Source organism: Tachyglossus aculeatus, chromosome X1 (assembly GCF_015852505.1).
Source record: "Tachyglossus aculeatus isolate mTacAcu1 chromosome X1, mTacAcu1.pri, whole genome shotgun sequence".
Classification (NCBI taxonomy): domain Eukaryota; kingdom Metazoa; phylum Chordata; class Mammalia; order Monotremata; family Tachyglossidae; genus Tachyglossus; species Tachyglossus aculeatus.
Window position 1 is genome coordinate 104,642,996 of NC_052101.1, and position 15,891 is coordinate 104,658,886.

At 40.8% G+C, this 15,891-nt stretch overlaps 1 non-coding gene across 1 annotated transcript; it reads right to left on the bottom strand.

Annotated features, from left to right (window-relative positions):
- Positions 1–6,245: 6,245 nt before the first annotated feature.
- On the bottom strand, positions 6,246–6,383 carry LOC119920172. Its single transcript, XR_005447936.1, has one exon. It is a non-coding gene; the product is annotated as a small nucleolar RNA SNORA7 (small nucleolar RNA).
- Positions 6,384–15,891: the final 9,508 nt, after the last annotated feature.

The following is a 15,891-nucleotide window of genomic DNA, read 5'->3' on the forward strand; positions in this document are numbered from 1 at the left end:
AATCCCTGTCAAATGTGGGGTTCACAGTTGGAGGGACAACAGACATTGCATCTCTATTTAAGTGATGAGGAAAATGAGGCAAAAGGAAGTTAAGTAACTTGCCCAAGGTCATATAAAACAAAAAATACTCATGATTGATTTCAAGGCACTCCATCAACTCTCCCCATCTGATGTGTTAGCTCTCTTCATCAACTATTTATTTTCCATCTTGCAACTTTTGCTCCTTCTAAGATCACCTAACTATGCCCTGCTCTAAGCAATTCCACCTTTGACCCCTTGCTCCCTCTACATCCAAAAATATTCAACAGATTATGATGACAGCCTTCCTAAAAATCTCACCTCTTCCAGGAAGATTTTCCCAGATTAATTCCTCAAACCCCATGGTACATTAATGCCAATGGCTTCACTTAGTCCTTCTCTATTTATATATGGTATTGCTGAGAGTGAGTACATGTACAATTCAATTGCATGAAATTATTTATTCTGTTTCACCTAGGAATATTTGTTCTTCATCAGATTTCAGAAGCTATGCAGAATCCTTGGAGAAACTTCAGAGCAGCCTATCAAGGCAGAATGGGAGCTCATTTCTGAGAGTGCCCATCTCCTTTCTCCCTCCTCTCCTACTATTCTTTCCATTCTTTCTCCATTCTTACTTCCTTTCCCTCTTTCCTACTCATTCCCCTCTTCCCCAAGTTCCTTCTTTTCCCCCTTTCTTCTTCCTTCCTTCTCTTCCTCTTTCACCCCTATTTCCTCCCTCTGAAACATATCACAGCTCTGAACCCACTAGGGATAACACCACCTACTCTTGATAGTCCTAGTAATGGTATTTATTGAGTGCTCCCGGAAGACTTCATATTTTCCCACCTGTTGAGTGCTCCTCTAATCAATCAATAATATTTATTAAGTTCTTCCTGTGTGCAGAGCCCTATACTAAGCCCTGGGGTGAGCACCATATGACAGAGTTGGTAGACATATTCCCTGCCCATAAGGAGGTTGCAATCTAGAGGGAGAGACAAACATTAAAATAAATTCATTCACTCATGTATTTGTATTTATTGAGTGCTTACTGTGTGCAGAGCACTGTACTAAGCACTTTGGAGAGTACAATATAACAATAAACAGTCACATTCCCTGCCCACATTGAGCTTACAGTCTAGAGGGGAGAGACAGAAATTAATCTAAATAAATTGCAGAAATGTAAATAAGTGCTGTGGGGCAGTAGGGGGGATAAATAAAGGGAGCACGCAGAAGGGAGTGAGATTATGGATATCTACACAAGTCTTGTGGGGCTGAGAGTGGGTGAATATCAAATGCTTAAAACATACAGATCCAAGTGCATAAGTAATAGAGAAGAGAGAGGGAGCAAGGGAAATGAGGGTTAGTCCGGGAAGGCTTCGTGGAGGAGATGTGATTTTCATAAGGCTTTGAAGGTGGGAAGAGTGATTTGTGGTCTGTCATATATAAAGGGGGAGCAAGTTTCAGGCCAGAGGGAGGACGTGAGCAAAGGGTTGGTAGCAAGATAGATGAGATAGAGGTACAGTGAGAAAGTTGGCGTTAGAGGAGCAAAGTGTGTGGGCTGGATTGTACTGGGAAATCAGTGAGGTAACATAGGATGGGGAGAGCACTTTAAAGTTGATGATAAGGAGTTTCTGTTTGATGTGGAAGGGGATGGGCAATCACTGGAGATTCTTGAGGAGGGGGAACATGGGCTCAACAATTTTGGACTGGAGTAGGGAGAGATAGGAGGCATGGAGGTCAGAGATGAGACTCTTTGGATCAACATGGTAGTGATTTGGATGGAGAGGAAAGGGTGGATTTTAGAGATGTGAAGATATAATAAGAAGGATTTGGTCACAGATTGAATATATAAGTTGAATGAGAGAGATGGGTCTAGAATAATGACAAGTTTACTGGCTAGTGAAAATGAGAGTATAGTGTTTACTATAGTGATGGGAAAGATAGAGCAAGGACTGGGTTTAAGTGGGAAGATGAGGAGTTCTGTTTCAGACATGTTAAGGTTGAGGGGTCAGTGGGACATTCAAGTACAAATGTCCTGATGGCAGAAGGAAATGTAGGACTGCAAAAAAGGAGAAAAATCAGAGCTGGAGATGTAGTTTTGCAAATCATCCACATAGAGATGGTAGTTCAAGCTGTGGAAGTGAGTGAGTTCTCCAAGGGAGTGAGTGTAGATGGAAAATAGGAGACCTCCACTGTTAGAGGGTGGGAGGTAGGGAAAGATCCTGTGAAAGAGAATCAATCAATGGTATTTATTAGGTGCTTATTATGTGCAGAGTAGAAGCCTCCAGGGATATAGGAGAACCAGGAGAGTATAGTGTCAGTGAAGCCAAGGTTAAATAATATTTCAAAGAGATGGGGGAAGTCCATGGTGTCAATAGCTGAGAGGTCAAGGAAGGAGGCCATTGGTGACCATAGAGAGAGTGGTTTCCATGGAGTGAAGGGGGAGGAAGCTGCATCAAGCAAAAACTCCTCACTCTTGGCTTCAAGGCTCTCCATCTCATCACCCCCTTCTACCTCACCTCCCTTCTCTCCTTCTACAGCCCAGCCCGCACTCTCCACTCCTCTGCTGCTAACCTCCTCACTGGGCCTCATTCTCGCCTGTCCTGCTGTCAACCCCCGGCCCACATCCTTCCCCTGGCCTGGAATGCCCTCCCTCCACATATCTGCCAAACTAGCTCTCTTCCTCCTTTCAAAGCCCTACTGAGAGCTCACCTCTTCCAGGAGGCCTTTCCAGACTGAGCCCCCTTTTTCCTTTCCTCCTCCCCATCGTCCCCCCCCTCCCGCCAACCCTGGCCCTACCTCCTTACCCTCCCCACAGCACTTGTACATATGTGTAAAGATTTATTACTCTATTTTACTTGTACATATTTACTATTCTGTTTTATTAATGATGTGCATATAGATATAATTCAATTTATTCTGATGGTTTTGACACCTGTCTACATGTTTTGTTCTGTTGTCTGTCTCCCTCTTCTTGACCGTGAGCCCATTGTTGGGTAGGGGCCATCTCTATATGTTGCCGACTTGTACTTCCCAAGTGCTTAGTACAGTGCTCTGCATACAGTGAGTGCTCAATAAATACAATTGAATGAATGAATGAATGCACTGGAGGCATCAAGGAGAGAATTGGAGTAGAAGTAGTGGAGGCAGCAGATGTAAACAACTTACTTAAGGAGTTTGGAGAGGAACAGTAGGATGGAATGGGGCAATAACTGGAGGGAATACTTTTTTAGGATATTACATGAACATGTGGGGAAGGAGCCATTGGAAAGTGAACAGTCGAATATGAAGATTGGGGAACGAAGAAGGAAGTGGGCAAGTGATTTGTGGCCTAATGAAAAGAGCCTGGCCTTGGAGTCAGTGGACCTGGGCTCCAATCTATTAGAAGCAGCATGGCCTAGTGGATAGAGCCCAGGCCTGGAAGTCAGAAGGTCATGGGTTCTAATCCTGGCTCTGCCACTTGTCTGCTGTGTGACCTTGGGCAAGTCACTTCACTTCTCTGTGCCTCAGTTACCTCATCTGTAAAATGGGGATTGAGAGTGCGAGCCCTACGTGGCACAGGGACTTTGTCCAAACTGATTTGCTTGTACACAGCCCAGTGCATAGTACAGTGTCTGTCACATAGTAAGCACTTAATAAATACCATGATTCTTCTTCTTATTATTAGTATTATTATTAATTTCGCTCACCATGTACCTGCTGTGTGACTTTGGGAAAGTCACTTTACTTCTCTGTGCCTCAGTTCCCTCATCTGCAAAAATGGGGATTCAATACAAGTTCTCCCTCCTAATTAGACTGTGAGCCCCATGTGAGACCTGGTTATCTGGTACCTATCCCATTGTTTAGTTCAGTGCTTGGCATAGAGTAAGCACTTAACAAATACCACAATTGTTGTTATTAAATAATGCGTGAAGGGATGGAGTTGGGAGCTCAAGGGGAGGGGGAGGATTTTGAGAGAAGACTGGAGATCTGCTCTTGAGATACTGCTGAGAAAGAAGGGAGAGTTGAAGAGAGGGCAGTAGGAGAGAAGTACTGGAGAGGAGCAGGGGAGCAAAAGCAGCCTAATCAATAGAGGTGCCACATAAACAAAATGGACATAATTAGTTTAAAGAGTCAATAATTATAGCCTTTATGTACTACTTCTTTTGTTTAGTCAGGAAGGGGGTAAATTCTCAGAATGATGTACTGGGATCTCACCACGTGACACTCATTACTGTTAATGGGAGCCACACTGTTAAACTCCTGCCCATCTCACTAAATTTTACCCTTAAGAGTCAATTAGTGCTTATTCTACCTCCAGTTGTCTGGGCAAGCATATGCTTAGATTTTACCATCTTCCAAGTCTCTTTTTCAATAATTCAAGGTACACCCAATTTCTATAATTTATTATAGCATTATCCCGTAAGGACTATGGTATCCTTCACTTAAAAAAAAAAGATGTTTCAGTGTGAGTGCTGTAAATAAGAGGGAAGACTTGAATTTTCTAGAATAAGAAGATAAATTTGATGGAGATGTTTTATATGAGGTCTGTGCTAGGATTTTATACATACGCAACAAGACTAATAAAAAAGGAGAAAAGATAACACTACTAGAGAAAAAGGAAAAAATAAGATAGGAAGAATGAGAATATGAGAATTCTTAGGGGATTAGCTAGTAAGACTGTCAGTTCCTTTCAAAGCAAAGAGAAACATCTATCAGAAAATAAAGCATTTTAGAACTAAAAAATGAAAAGAATGTGTACAGGCATTAAGTAGGAGTTTACCCATATTGATATAGTCTCCTGGGGCTTATGTTACTCCCTGGTTGTAAGTTAAATCCTTTTGAAAATTGTATTGACTCCTCGGGCCACTATTAACATTGCCACCCTTCACCTCTCCAGGTTTTGGTGTGCTAATGAGCTCCGGCACCCTGAGATGTATTGTTTAAGCTGGATGGACTAGTATTCATGTCTGAATTGCAGGTTGGATGTACTACTGGACATGAATGGGGTATGGTCCAGAGACTTGTAAAGCCAGACTGAATATTGCAGACTCCACTGTAATTCTTGAGTCAAGATTCAGAGAGGGAGCAATCCAGCCATTGTTTAGTGTTACTTTTTTATATTCAAAATAATTCTATGTTGGCCTAAAGAATTAATACTGCTCCCAAAGGGCGTTGACAACCAAGAAAGAGCTTCTTGGTTCTCTTTTTCTTTCGTGAAAAAAGACATGTACATTCACTCTATGTGTGTGTTTGAGTGTATAACATGAACGTTGAATGTCTATCATTTTTATTGGACAGCCCTTGAAACATGGACATCTATCTAAACATTTAAACACCTACTTAGCTGGTTCAGTTCAGAAGATGATAATGGTAAAATATTGGTGTGAGTTCTAATTATTAAGTTGTCAAAGGAAAACAATGTTTAAAAATTAATAAAATAATCTCATTTATTGGAACAAGAGCACATAAACAGGAATGCAGAGCAGCCATTCCTTGTTAATAGTCTCAAAATCTCTATTTGAAGATACAGGAATAGACATTACTGCAGTCATCTTTGCATGAATGGTAACAGAAGTTGCATACATCATTTATTAAAATTGCAATGTATTTTATGGGCCTATCAGCCCATCATCTCTCATGAATGGCTTTGCATTTCCTGTAAAGGACAGAATGATGAATATAACATAGGGATCCTTTTCTAGAACTTAAATATTAGAGTCTAAAACAATCGCTACTCATTTTCCTGGTAGAAATAATGACAGCAAAGATCAGGCTGATTGAGAGATGGTTTGATTTTTTCTCGCCTTGAGACTATTGCTTCCAGGCAGTAGAAGGTAGAATGGGGAGAGAAAATGGAGATTGACAATAAAGTCTAGCTACTACCTAGCCCACTTACTAAAACTGTGGACTGTTGAACTTCCCAAGTGCTTAGTATATTCTTTGGGAACCCAATAAATACCATTTCTATTACAACTATGAAAAGATATATTATTCTGTTTACCAAGAAGGATAAACTGACATCTTCAAAAATGATGTCGAGTCATGTCTGACCCATGGCAACGCCATGGACACACCTCTCCCAGAACGCCCCACCTCCATCAGAAATCATTCTGGTAGTGTATCCAGAGAGTTTTCTTGGTAAAAATACAGAAGCGGTTTACCATTGCCTCCTTCCATGCAGTAAACCTGAGCCTCCACCCTTGACTCTCTTCCATGCAGCTGCTGCCCAGCGCAGGTGAGTTTTGACTTGTAGCAGATTGCCTTCCACTTGCTAGCCACTGGCCAAGCTAGGAATGGAATGGGTATGCCTCTGCTTGACTCTCCCTCCCATAGTCAAGACTGGTAAAGTACTAGAAACTCTCCAGGTGTGACCCTGAGAGGCAGCCTGGTACATAGTAAGCACTTAAATACCACAAAAAATAACTGCCTAATGGAAAGAGCACAGACCTGGGCATCAGCAGACTTGGATTCTAATCCCAGATCTGTCTCTTGCCTGCTGTGTGATGTTGGGCAAGTAACAACTTCTCTGTGCCTCAGTTCTCCTTCTCTCCCCCCTACCTAGACTGTGAGCACCATGTGGCTTAGAGACTCTGTCCAACCCAATTGAGTACCTACCCTGTATCAAATAAATGTCTTTTTTTAAAAAATGAAGCCAAATTAAACAAAAATATACACAGTGAGCCATAGTTTTCCAAATTTTAAATGCCTAGGGTAAAAATTAAACACAATAGGAAATTGTTTTCTGGATTTTTCAAGATAATATTCAGTGCACTGAAGCAGTCACTGGAGACTTGTACATATCTAATCTATTTATTTTATTTTGTTAGTATGTTTGGTTTTGTTCTCTGTCTCCCCCTTTTAGACTGTGAGCCCACTGTTGGGTAGGGACTGTCTCTATATGTTGCCAACTTGTACTTCCCAAGCACTTAGTACAGTGCTTTGCACACAGTAAGCGCTCAATAAATGCAATAGATGATGATGATGAGAGCAGTAATCTTCATTATGAGAAGCAGCATAGCCTAGTGGAAAAAGCATGGGCCTAGGAGTCAGAAGACATGAGTTCTAATCCAGGCTCTGCCACTTTTCTTCTGTGTGACCTTGGGCCAATCACTTCACTTCTCTGTGCCTCAGTTACCTCATCTGTAAAATGGGGATTGGGACAGGGAACACGATGCGAGACAGGGACTGTGTCCAGCCTGATTATCTGGTATCGACCCCAGTGCGTAGTACAGAGCCTGGCATACAGGAAGCATTTAATACCATAAAAAAAATCATAAGGACTCTGACTCAGATATGTAGCCTCCAAAAGGAGCATTGACCTGGCCAACAGCTGCAGCACTTTTCCTGAATTATTAACCTCAGCTATTGATGAAGTTTTCTTCTCCCTGATGACTCAGTCCACAGCCTTCCCACTTTGCCCTTAGAAGGCTCAATCAAGAACATTTGTGAGAGTTTTCTTTTATCTTTGTTTTCTAATTACTTTCCTCTAATTTTTACTTAAATATGATCTTTTTTCAACTAAGGATTGTAGAGTTTTTTGGTGTTTTAAATGTTCAAATCACTCTTACAACAATTAATTGGAGACAGCATGGGATGGAGAAGCAGGGGATGGAGAACCTGGAGGCCCATGTTCTAATCCTGCCTCTTTCATTTGTCTCTGCTCTGGGTCCTTGTACAAGTCACTTAACCTCTCTGTGCCTCAGTTTCTTCATCTATAGAAAATGAGGATAGAACATCTGCATCTTACATTGGAGAAATTCATTTTGCCATCATTTAGCACGGGTTGATTAAAATTCATTTTTCTACATTACTTATCATATAACCCAACTGTTATCGCCATGATGGCATTCTTCCAGAATACCCATAACAGAATCATGATGCTAATGCCCCCAAAGGAGTCAGGGTTATATTAATTTACTTTCCTCAACTCCAGATTGACACCATCAATCCTCATTCATTGGGCAAGATGTGGTTTTGTAAAAACAGCAGTACAACCACAGTACAATGTTTGAATGTTCTGAAGTGTTGAAGTGCAATGTAATTATTAAGGAGTCCTTGATTTTTGGGCACAATAGTCAATCTGTGGCATTTACTGAGTTTTGAGTACAGTACTAGGTGCTTGGGAAACTAAAATAAACTTGACAGACACGATTCCTGCCCACTTGGAGCTTATAGTCTGCAGTTTACAAGAGATCAGAAATTTCCAGTGTTGAAATGGAATGTTGGTTGCCTCCGAGTTGATATTTTTGTATCAGTATGCCAGAGATGGACGCCAAGTGAAACCAGCTATTAATTTTTGATGCTGTAAAATTATATTTTAGAAACAGCATATGAAAATTGGTCTTTGGAGAGGTAGAACCTGTCCCGAATCCATTTTCATGCTTAAGTATACTTTTATGGAAAGAGGAGATCTTTGGAAAAAAATCTGACAATTTTAAAATTTGGTAATGTTTTTAATCTAAAAAAGAATATGGTTAAGGAAAAAGCCATTATAAATCCAGAGAACCATCTCCAGAAAGTTATTTTTGTTAGTGAGCCAAAATCAGTATATGCAAATATATAATTTAACAAAAATTGGCATATTATAAAATGCCTGATTTTTTGCCAGAATATTTTTTGCCAGAATATTTTTTGCCAGAATATAAAGTAGTTGTTTCTTATGGCAAAAGACTAGAAAGCTAATGGTGCTTTTGACCATGTAATTGGGAGGCTAGACCATTTAGAAGTGATAAAGCTAGCAGTGAACAGAGTTAATGGACCACCATTCAGTCCCACTGGGTAGCTGGGCCCATAGAACAGGGAGACTGAACATTTGTGAGGTAGAGTGCTGTTCAGAAAAGGAGGCTGGAAAAGGCAGCCAACGAGTGATCTTACTACTTATTGGTGTATGTGTCTTGAAAAAGCTTAAAGAAGAGCCAAGAGATAAAATGGATTGGGAAGAATACAGCTTTGAAATTTGCGTGCAACTTTTCCATCACCTCTTTTAAAATTATGATTAAACTGTGGTTGAGGCAGATAGTAATATGGCAGGAAATGAGATTATCCCTTGGATTTGGAGCAGATACCTTAGAAACCACATAATTAGCCCAACAACATTATTATAATTATTATGATGGTATCTGTTAAGTGCTTTCTATGTGTCAAGCACTGTTCTAAGCATGAGGGTAGATATAAGTTAATCAGGTTAGACACAGTCCATGTCCCACATAGAGCTCACAGTCTATTTAGGAATATTGCCCTTGTCCCCCATACTAGAGGAGGATATTCCTCAGGCTCTCCTGTCATTATTAGGATTTTCTCCATTATTCCATGAAAGGGGAGAGGGGGAAGCTGAGAAGAAGGATCACTCCCCTGCAGAGCTATCTCCAGACCCCAGAGGGAAAAGTAGGAGCAAGGCAACTTGCCACTTCAGGGAAATCCGTTCTACCTCCCACGGGCAACATACATGCAATCTGGGGCCATGACCAAAGTTCCTCTCCCAAAGAGTGATATTTAGATTTACTACTGCTCCTGCTCTGCATTTCTGTAGTTTATTCCCAGTCAAAGCGAGACTGGGTGTTTCCATTCTTAATTATACCCACAAGATTGGCTTCCCAAAATGGTTTGCTCTTCCTCATTCAATTCTTTGGAGGAATTTCTCTGTGGTTTGGGATTTTGATTTTAATGGTAGCAGATGTGAATACAGAAATAGACACCAAGTCACTACTGTCGCTCTGGTAACCACAGCTGAAAACTGCAGTAATCCTCTGGAACACACAGTTACATTGGCAATTCAGAGGACCTCTGGGATCTATGTTAGCAACATCAGGGAAAGCTCTGCAATTAACCTTTTCCTCATTTTCTTTTTTCTTTTTTGGCTTCCCCCAATATTGTCTTAATTAAAATATCACATAGGTTTCTCCTCTTCTCCTGCCTAATTCTGATAAAAGTAGAATAACCATATGGACAAGCAAGGGACATCTGGAAAAAAGACTCCAGAGATTTAATATTAAAAAGAAAGCAGATTCAGATCTTTGCCACTCCATTTTCATGGAGTTTCCCATCTCTTTTTAATGTTTAGGTCAGGAATCCAAAACAATACCTCACCCTGAGGGAATCAAAGACCATTTTGATGGTCATTTATTGTAGTTCTGCTGAAAGGGACAATTTCATGGATTCTTGGGGTTTGTATACAATTTCAGACCTTCCTTCCTTCCTGGAAACTGCATGGAGTATGCAACAGGCAGCAGTTGTTGAACAAGCTCATTCACTGTGAACTAGTGCTCACAAACACATCCCTGGATTTAAGGGTAAAATAGGAGGTTTGTGAAATGCTTGGAGAATTCATTTGGCTCCCAAAGACAAATCCTCTGAGGGAGGATTTGGGGATGGAATCATCTGAAAAGCTCCTCAACTCTCCCCTCCGACCTCCATATTTCTCCCCCTACCTCCAGTCCCCAACCCCAACACACACACACACACAATTTTGGGCTCAGAGAAGTCTAGCATATCGGCAGTAAAATTGCCCAGGGATTTTTGCTCCTGAATGGAATGATTTCCCACACCATCACTATCAGTGACCATGTATTGAATGTTATGAAGAAAACACACAGTGTATCATCAAGGTCAAAGTGAAATGGACAGTTAAGCAATTATCTATCAATCAATTGTCTGGTGATTCTGAGCAGTATACGGAGATTACAAGAGCCATTCAAACCAAGACATAATCCTCACATTTGCATCACTCCTCCAGCCAAAATCTTTGTTTTTCAGTTAAGGGAATTAATGTTCAAACAGTAAAGTTGAGGCCATTTTCACTCCCTCTTTTATTCTGTCCCTGATGACAGAGCTAGGCAGTCCCTTCAAAACCTTGGATCCAAACTAACCACTTATTTGAAAGGGCAATGAATGAGAAGCTACATACCACACCTTTGCAATTTTTGCTTCTGCTACAAAGGAGGTATATTAGAATCCAGAATTCATCTGACTGAATTTTCCAGGTGGAACAACTGTCCTCTAGTCTTGTGTAACCATTATGAAGGTCAGGACTCTGTCTCTGACCTAGTTCTCAAAAATCCCTATTTTTTTATTTTTCATTTTAAAATCCACCAATGTGTAAGGTGTTTTTTTTTTTTTTTGCAAGGACACACTTATGGTTTATATACCACTCAGTCAATGGTATTTATTGAGCACTTACTGTGCTAAACACTTTGAGAATGCAGTACAACAGTATTCTTAGATACGTTCCCTGCCCACAAGGAGCTTTCGGTCTAGAATGGGAGCAGACATTCAAATAAATTATAGCTACATACATAAATACTGGGGGGCTGAGGGTGGAGCGAATATCAAGTGCTTAAAGGGTACAGATCCAAGTGTATTCGTTATGCAGAATGGAGAGGGAGCAGGGGAAATGAGGGTATAGTCAGGGAAGGCCTCTTGGAGAACTTGTAATTTTAATAAGGTTTTGAAGGTGGGGAGAGTGGTGGTCTGTCATACATGAAGAGGGATGGAGTTCCAGGCCAGAGGCAGGACATATGTGAGGGGTTGGCTGCAAAAGAGATGAGATCAAGGTACAGTAAGTAGATTGGCATTAGAGGAGTGAAATGTGTGGAAATCAGTGGTTATATAGGAAACCAGTGAGGTAAAATAGGAGGGGATGTACTGATCGAGTGCTTTAAAGCAAATGATAAGGAGATTATATATATATATATATTTTTTTTTTCCAAATAATAAAAACTGGACAATGGTCCTGATCTCAACTGCTTTCTGTCTACCTTGAAGTGGGTCTACTCACACCTGGAAAGTAGTTGCCTTGGTAACCAAGTACAAGGTAACATTAATAAAAGATCCAAACTCTTTTGTCCAAGGTATTACCTGTTGTAAGGGTAATGATTTCAAGGTTCAGTAATTGCATAAAATCATGAATAAAAAGAACAATTTTAACAGAGATGTAGGCATGTTAGTTCATATGTGGCTTAGTGGAAAGTGAATGGGCCCGGGAGTCAGAGTGCTTGGCACAATAGACAGTGCTGAACAAACACCACATCATCACCATCATTAAAAATAAGAGCTGGGCTACCTCTTCTAGTCTGGATCTGTGTTCAAATTATTTAAGGAAGTGTCTCTAAATATTCATTGCAATCCATCTTTTCTCTTGACCCTCACATAGCTTTTACTACCAACATAACCACATAGATAACGATGAGTGTTCTACAAAATACATTTGATTGAACTAATTGCTAACTTTTCAGAATGCATCACTTTTTAGGCCTTTCAGATACTTCATGGCTAACTGGAGGCCCTGCAGAAATATATCCTTGTATTTATTGACTAATAGTTCCAGCTTTTTTGTAGTTATTTGTACTTCTCTCTAAAACGTGCTTCAGCTAGAACTGAGCATGTAAGCTTGCCTTAAATTTATGAAGAAGAGTTAAATGCACAATTCTGGAAATATTGTGGAGGAAGGATTGACAAGATTTGTTGGCAGACTGAATGAGGGGGTAAAAAGACCAGGAGGACTAAAAAATAATGCCAAGGTTATGGGCCTCAGAGATGTGTGAGGGTGGTGGTAGGGTTAACTGTGATAGGAGAATTAGAACAGAGTACTTGCAGGTGGAGCTCATTCAAGCTCTCATCCTATCCTGTGTGGACTACTGCATCAGCCTCTTCTCTGATCTCCCATCCTCGTGTCTCTCCCCACTTCAATCCATACTTCATGCCACTGCCTGGATTGTTTTTGTCCAGAAACGCTCTGGGCATGTCACTCTCCTCCTCAAAAATCTCCAGTGGCTACCAATCAATCTGCGCATCAGGCAGAAACTCCTCACCCTCGGCTTCAAGGCTCTCCATCACTTCACCCCCTCCTACCTCACCTCCCTTCTCTCCTTCTACAGCCCAGCCCACACCCTCCGCTCCTCTGCCGCTAATCTCCTCACCGCGCCTCGTTCTTGCCTGTCCCGCCGTCGACCCCCGGCCCACGTCATCCCCCTGGCCTGTAATGCCCTCCCTCCGCACATCCGCCAAGCTAGCTCTCTTCCTCCCTTCAAGGCCCTACTGAGAGCTCACCTCCTCCAGGAGGCCTTCCCAGACTGAGCCCCCTACTTCCTCTCCCCCTCGTCCCCCTCTCGATCCCCATCATCTTACCTCCTTCCCTTCCCGACAGCACCTGTATATATGTATATATGTTTGTACATATTTATTACTCTATTTATTTATTTTACTTGCACATATCTATTCTATTTATTTTATTTTGTTAATATGTTTGGTTTTGTTCTCTGTCTCCCCCTTCTAGACTGTGAGCCCACTGTTGGGTAGGGACTGTCTCTATATGTTGCCAACTTGTACTTCCCAAGTGCTTAGTACAGTGCTCTGCACACAGTAAGCACTCAATAAATATGATTGATTGATTGATTGATTGGAGGAAGGGAAAAGAAGGAGTTCAATTTTTCGATATATTGACCTTCATTCACTGGCCGGACATCTGTAATCCATCAATGGTATTTATTGAGAGAATACAATACGACTGAGTTGGTAGACATGTTCCTGGCCCACAGTGAGTATATGGTCAATAATAATAATAATGATAATGATGACAATAGCACTTGTTAAGCACTTACTAGTTACTAAGCACCATACTATGCTTTGAAGTAGAAAGAAGACAGGTTGGAAACAGTCCCAGTCCCTATCCCATATGTGCCTCACAATCTAAATAGGAGGAAGTAGGACTTAATTCTTATTTTACAGATGAGGAAAGTGAGGTACATAAAATAACTGACTTGCCCAAGGTCACACATCAGACAAGTGATAGAGCCAGAATTAGAACCCAGGTTCTCTGACTCTCAGGCCTGTGCTCTTTCCACTAGGCCACAGTGCCACTCCATGTTAGAGATCTTCTGGAGTCAGAAGGAAATGGAAAATTGCAGAGATAGAGAGGCCAAATCCAATGAGATATATTTGGGAGTCATCCTCAAAGTTGGTAGATGAAAGTCATAGGAGCAGATGAACTTTATAATGGAGAGCGTGCAAATGGTTTGGTGACATTTAGGGATGTCCAACTTTATTTTTGAAAATAATAATTGAAATCTGCTTGGTGTCAACACAGTTATGGCACTGCATTTATGAATAGTGTTCAAATGGAAATTGGATCTCCCCAATTACAAATCGTGAGGAACCCAGTGTTCAAACAGACACCAAATCTGACCTATGTGGCATGACTCTTTGAGAATGTAAGCTCCTTTAAGGCAAGGACTATGTTTTAATATGCTCAACACAGCATTTATCATAGTGTACCATAAGTACAGTTTAAATTCTGATAGCAGACTGCACCATTTCAGAACTAGACAGGCATACAAATATACAAAATAGTATACAAAACATCAAATGAACATCTTGCATATACACATATATATACATCTATATATAAGACTACACAGTTGAAAAAATGAAAATACAGCATCCTCATTGTATACTTGGTATTGAACACCAGTAGTTGTTGTTACAATAGACCAATATGGTTATAGAATGTGTTTTTAAAGTCTGTGGCTTTATTGCAGTTTGTACAATATGAAAATGTATGAAGATTGCTTTGGTATTTCTTCCAAACTTAAAATATGAATCTCTGAAACATTTAGAAGATAAGTCCTAGAGAATTTCATTAAGAGCCCACTGTAAGCTCTAAATGACACTTCATGTATTTGAAAGTGAATAGAGAGTCGGGTGTTACAGAAGTGCAAAACCATTCCATAAATTATCTATGGAAGTGGTAAAGCATATGAATTCTCAGCTGTAGATTATTTTTAGAATCTCAACTATACAGAGAGTCTCTTGTACAACCAAGAAGCAATTAATGCATAACAGTTCCCTAAAATAAATTTATACACACAGTTATTGAAAAGATATTTGCAAATTAAAAATGTCATTTTAGGCTTAAAATTTTGCATTAAAATAGAAAACTTATTTTAACCTGCACTGCTCCATTTTGTCTCATATAAAACAGTATTTCTGATCATGCCACCCCATCATTCACCTTGTCACTCCTGCACATACCTGTATGTAACGTTCTAGACTGTGAGCCCGTTGTTGGATAGGGATTGTCTCTATCTTTTGCTGAATTGTACTTTCCAAGTGCTTAGTCCAGTGCTCTGCACACAGTAGGTGCTCAATAAATATGATTGAATGTATGAATGAACCTGTATAATATTTAATTATGTGCTTACATGGGATTCTCATCGCTTCCATCTATTCTCTTATATTCTCTGCCAGCATACATGCCAGTTTATCTCCTCTGTAATTATAAGCCCCTTTAGGGTAGGTACCATGTCATGTACTGCTACTATATGTATCCAAAGTCCCAGCCTCATTGAGCACACGAAAATACTGTCCCTTGTCTAGTCATGTTTAATGTCTGCAGTGCTTGGCCTTGCTTTCTCTTGTACCTCATTGTCTCGCTTCCTTTCAGGTCTCTCCTCAGAGTTGAGCCCCAGTTTTCAGCTGCCCCCAACAATGCTGCTTCCTTCGCTCTTCTTGCTTTCTGTTTCCCAATTTTAGGTCTCCATAGAACAGTTACTTGAGTATCCTGCTTTTGCGCATTCTCTTCGCTAAAACATTGCTAAAATCTGCCCTTTCCTCTCCATCCATATCACATTAATCCAATCACTCATCCTATCCCGCCTAAGATTACTGCAACACACTCCTTGCTGACCTCCCAACCTCCTGCCTCTCCCCACAAGAGTCCACACTTCACTCCACTGCCCGGATCATCTTTCTGCAAAAACGTTCAGGACATGTCATACCCTGCCTGAGAAATCTCCACTGGTTGCCTATCCACCTCTGTATCAAACAAAAACTCCTCACCACTGGCTTTAAAGCACTCCATCACCTTGCCCCCCTTACATCAGTTCGCTTCTCTCCTAC